Source organism: Sciurus vulgaris (genome assembly GCF_902686455.1).
Source record: "Sciurus vulgaris genome assembly, chromosome: X".
NCBI classification, from domain to species: Eukaryota; Metazoa; Chordata; class Mammalia; order Rodentia; family Sciuridae; genus Sciurus; species Sciurus vulgaris.
In genome coordinates this window covers 72136158-72141786 of record NC_136471.1, presented here as the reverse complement: position 1 = coordinate 72141786, position 5629 = coordinate 72136158, and positions in this window count along the sequence as shown.

Genomic DNA, 5629 nt, shown 5'->3' with positions numbered 1-5629 from the left:
CACTGGATTTGATCCTCAGAACCACATTAAAATAAAGTAAAGGGACTGTGCCCATATACAACTAAAAGTAAACTAATTTTAAAAAATGGAGGTAATTTTTATCAATATTCTTGTATTTGTTAAGACTTCTTTTGTGACCAAAAATAGGTCTATTTTGGAAATTGTTCCGTGATTAGCTGAGAAGAATGTGAATTAAGCTGTTATTGGATGAAATATTCTATAGATTTCTGCTAGGTCCATTTGATTAATGATGTTAGATATGAGGAATCACATGATTTATAATACTTTTAAGAAATGATTTATGGTATTTTTTTGAACTGAATCTTTATTGATTTTATATTTGGACTGAATATCTATTGATGAAAGGGGTATGTTGAAATCACCCAGTGTTATTGTGTTGGGGTCTATTTAAGTCTTAAATCAAGAAGAGTTTATCTTATTGGGTGCCTAAGATTTTGGGGCATAAATATTTACTATTGTTACATCTTGTTGGTTTTTTTTCCTTTGCTAGTATGAAGTGACCCTCCTTGTCTCTTCTACTTGTTTGAAATATGCTTTCTCCAGTATGAGAATGGCTAATCATGCTTTTGTTCAGACTTCATTTGCATGCAATATTCCCTTCCATCCTTTTACTTTCAGCCTGTTCTTGTCTGTGCCTAGAATATGAGCCTATTGCAAACAGCATATATTTAGCTCTAGTTTTATAATTCATTCCTCAAGTCTATGCCTTTTAATTGGATAGTTGAAATCATTCATATTGAAATATTAGAGAATGATGTTTATTATTTCCTGCCATTTTGATTTGTTTCATATATTTAATTCAATCTTACTTCTCCTTTTCTTAATTGCTCTTATAATGAGCTCCGTCCATTGGGGAGTTCTGGAGCTTTTTTGAAAGTTTTTCTATGTGTAGTATTTCCTTAATTATTTTCTATAGTTATGGTTTGGTGGTGATGAATTCTTGAAGCTTATCCTTATCTTTCTCATTTCTCATTTTTTATTTTTAGTTTTTAGTTGGCAATGAACATTTATTTTATTTATTTATATGTGCTGCTGAGAATCACACCCAAGGCCTCACACATGCTAGGCAAGTGCTCTATCACTGAGTCACAACACAAACCTAGCCCCTATGCTAATCTTTTAAAGATTTTATTTCTCCTTTAATTTGAATGGATAGTTTTGCTGAATATAGCAATTTGGTTGGCAGTTTTTTTTCAGTGTGTGATTACCTCAGTTCAAGTACTTCTCTATTTTTGAGTCTGACCTGAGATGTCAGAAGTAAGCCTTTTTGATTTACCTTATTGTATATATAATATATTGTATATATATCCTAAACTTTTCTCTTAAGGCTTTTAATATTCTATCCTTATTTCTGTATTAGTCATTATAATTATGATGTGTCTTGGACAGGTTCTTCTCTATTTTGTGCTTCTCTTGTTGGTGCTGGTGACTAAACTCAGGGTCTTATGTATTCCAGGCAAACTCTTACTGAGTCAGATCAGTAGTGTAAGAGATTCTTTTATGATACTGCATATTTGGTATTGTATACACATCCTGTATGTGGATGCCCATCTCACTTTGAAGGCTTGGAATTATTTTTGCTCTTATTTAAGAACCTGAAAAGGTTCTTAAAGCCATTGACCTGTATCTCTGTCACCTCTTTAATTCTGATGACTCTTTAATTTGGTCTCAATATTGTCCCAGAGTCTTGCATATTTTAATCATGGTGATTTATGTTATTTTTCTTTAATGTTTTCCAATTTTTCAAGTTTGTATACCTTGTCTTCTAGGCCTTAAGTACTATGTTCAACAAAATCTAATCATTTAGTGATACTTTAAACTGAATTTTTATTTGATTTATTATGCCTTTCTGTTCTCAGAGTTCCAAAAGGTTTCTTTTCAGAATTTCTCTCTGTTGAAATCGCCTTTTATGTACTGTAGTTTGTCTCCCAATTCATTCCTAAAATATTCTTTTAGTTCAGCAATTATTTTAATAATTAAATTTTCATAATCTTTCCAAGTCTATGGCTTCCTTTTTTGTTGGGTTGTAAATTTGGGTGGGAGAAGTGCTCATTGGTCTGTTTCATCATGTTTTCAGAGGTCCTAGATTTGTGTATCTCTTGAGATTTTGTTTCTTTCCTTTTTATGCGATTTTACTTTTGGTAGTAGTTATATCTTTAAAATAAGTCCTGTTCTGATACTGATAATGCCATTTACCAGTAACGAGTTCTGGTTTCTCTGATGTTGAAGTTTGAGCACCAGAGAAGCACGCCAAGGCAAGCATATTAAGCAGGTTTTATTTAAAGGTAATAAAACAGACTGCTCCTGGTATGCGTCAACATCAGAGGAAGCAGAATTCGTCTCCAGTAAATGGTAATTATCACTTGCATACCAAGCTGAATTTAAATGTGGAATAAAAAACAAAAAAATAGAGAAAAGAAAAAAAGGAAAGATGGAAGAAAGAGGGTGAGAGTGGGAGGGGAGACATTAAAATGGGAATAGTAAACTGGGTGCAGAAGAGGATGATGTAGTGGAATAGCTGTACATGAGACACTAAGTATTAATTAATATCAATTAGTAAATCAATTAATTATCATATGGAGATCAAGATTACTTATAGCTAAATTTTGAAAATTTCTAATTTTTAAAACTGCCAAATATGAGGAAGTCATTCAAATTCAAGTTTCATACCTTTTATCAATTTCAGTTCTGACTCAGAGTGTTCAAACTTGTTAGGCAAGTCTGCATGCAGAATTTGACTCCCTCTTTACTGTTCACATCTGCTGGCAGGGGGGATGGGAATTAACTGCTTTACTGTCTTAGAATGGTTAAATTGTGTATGGAGGTGAGAGTATAAGTCTAACAGGGCAACTGACAGCTCCTTCACCTGCTTCATCTATAGACTAATTTTGCTGGAATTGCAGCTCTCATTCTGATAGTCCCTGTGTGCTATGGAGTAGTCTGTGAATTTAGGAGAGTGAGATTTCCCCTCTGACCCTGCTTACTCCCATTTCTGTGCTTCCAGTCAGTCACACATTCTATCCCATAGAGCAGATTTTCGATTTCAAGTGTAAGTGCCCATTGTTCTCCACTCAGCAGAGTCTTAGCAGGGTCCCTGTCTCTCTTCTATGTTTATACTGATGCTCAGTATGAACATGTACTGATAGATTTAAAAGTAGAACCTAAGTGACTCTTTGGTTTTGGATAATCAAAAAGAAAGTATATCAAACTCAGGACAAAAAAGAAAAAAGAAAGAAAGAAAGTGAGAGAGAGAGAGAAAGAAATAAAGAAAAAATAAGGAAAGAAAGAAAGAAAAGAAAAGAAGAGAAAAGAAAAGAAAAAGAAAAAGAATGGTTTCTGATAAACGTTATTATGTTGCATGAACTCCATGTTTGCTGACTCAGGAAATCTGAAAATGAATTCCTTCAAGCTGTCAGTGCTTCTCCCTTTCTGACCCACTTCTGCTAGGAAAAAGTACACTTTTTCAGGGTTACTGATTCCCTATCCAGATGAAAGACTTGTGACTTTCTACTTGCCTAGGACATCCCAGGTTTTCTAAGTTTATTATCTGCTCCGATTGTGGATATATTGACTAACACCCGTTTTTCTTAAGCTTGGAGGAGAAATGTATTTTGCCTTGTTGGAGGAGTGCTTCCCCTCCCCAACAGAGCCACAGCATGTCCAACACTACTACCATCTGTTGCCCTTATTAATTCTCTATAAAGTCTAGAAGCCAATATTTTTTCAGGTTTTCTCCTGCACACTGGCTTACTGAGTTGCCTCCCTGGCTACTGTAGAACTGCTGTTTTAATTAACAACTGGGGAACTGCTGCAACATTATTAATTCCTCTGAGCTAATACATATCCACTTACCTGATTTCTTGATTGTAGGTAAAACTTAGACCAAAGACTTTATAACTCACAACATCATTCCAATATATTAAAAATCTATGTAAAATGAGAAATATGATACCAGAATTTTAATTATCATTGCTTACTCCAACATATAAACATTATTGGTATTTTATCACTTGAGACAACCTCAACAGGAGTGTTGCTTTTCCTAGTCAGAAAACTGTTGGCAATAGTGAATGATAGCTATGAAGCACAGTAAGAAATGCCTTGTCATTAATTAGGGTGTGAACAAAGTGTTATGGAAGTAGACAGAATAGTCATTTTCCAAACTTTTGTGTTGGAATGGACAATGTTTTTATTTCCTTTAGTCCCTATGTGCTTGGAAATGGCACATTTTTTTAACCTTTCATTATCTGCTATACTTTATTTTCCAGACAGATCTTGCCCTAAAATTTCTGGCCTTAATATCACGGGGATCATGATGTTACTAGTTGATAGATGATGTAAGTTCTGACAATTTCTATTCCATGCTCAAACCCATTTTTCAGCACTCAAACTCTTAAAGTGATACTTTATTTTTTAATTTGTTTTCATAGTTATATATGATAGAAGAATGTATTTGGACCTATTATACATATAAGGAATATAAATTCTCATTCTTCTGGTTGTACATGACGTGGAATTACATTGGTTGTATATTCATATATGCACATAGGAAGTAATGGCCAATTCATTCTACTGTAATTCCTATTTCCATTTCCACTCCATTCCCTTCATTCCTCTTTGTCTAATCTGAAGTACTTCTGATCTTCCCTACCTCCCTTATTAGCATCCACATATCAGAGAAAACATTTGGCTTTTGGTTTTTTGGGATCGGCTTATTTTACTTAGCATGATGGTCTCCAGTTCCATCCCTTCACAAGCAAATTCCATAATTTCATTTCTATTTATGTCTGAATAGTATTCCATTGTGTAAATGTACTCTACTTTCTTAATTAATTAATGTGTTGAAGGGCCCCTAGGTTGATTCCATAGTTTAGTCCTTGTGAATTGAGCTGCTCTAAAACATTGATGTACCCTTGTCACTGTAGCATGCTGATTTTAAGTCCTTTGGATAAAAACTGAGGAGTGGGATAAGTGGGTCAAATGGCGGTTCCATTCCAAGTTTTCTGAGAAGTCCACATACTGCTTTACAGAGGTAATACCAATTTGCAGTCCCACCAGCAATGTTTGAGTGAGCCTCTTTTCCTACATCCTTACCAGAATTTTTTGTTACCTGTATTCTTGATAATTGCCATTCTCACTGGAGTAAGATGGAATCTCAGTGTAGATATTATTTGCATTTTTCTAATTGCTAGAGATGTTGAAAAATTTATCATATATTTGTTTACTGATCATATTTTTTCTGTGAATTGCCTCCATGGTTCCTTTGCCCATTTATTGATTGGGTTATTTGGGGTTTTTTGGTATTAAGTTTTTTATTTCTTTAGATATCCTGAAGATTAATGCTCTATCTGAGGTACAGATGGCAAAGATTTTCTCCTATTGTGTAGGCTCCCTGTTCACATTATTGATTATTTCCTTTGTTGTAAAGAAGCTTTTAGTTTGATTCTATCCCATTCATTGATTCTTGATTTTACTTCTTGCACTTTAGGAGTTTTAGTAAGAAAGGCAGTGCCTAAGCTGACATAATGTAGATCAGGGCCTATATTTTCTTCTATTAGGCACAGAGTCTCTGGTCTAATGCCTAAGTCCTTGAACCACTTTGAATTGA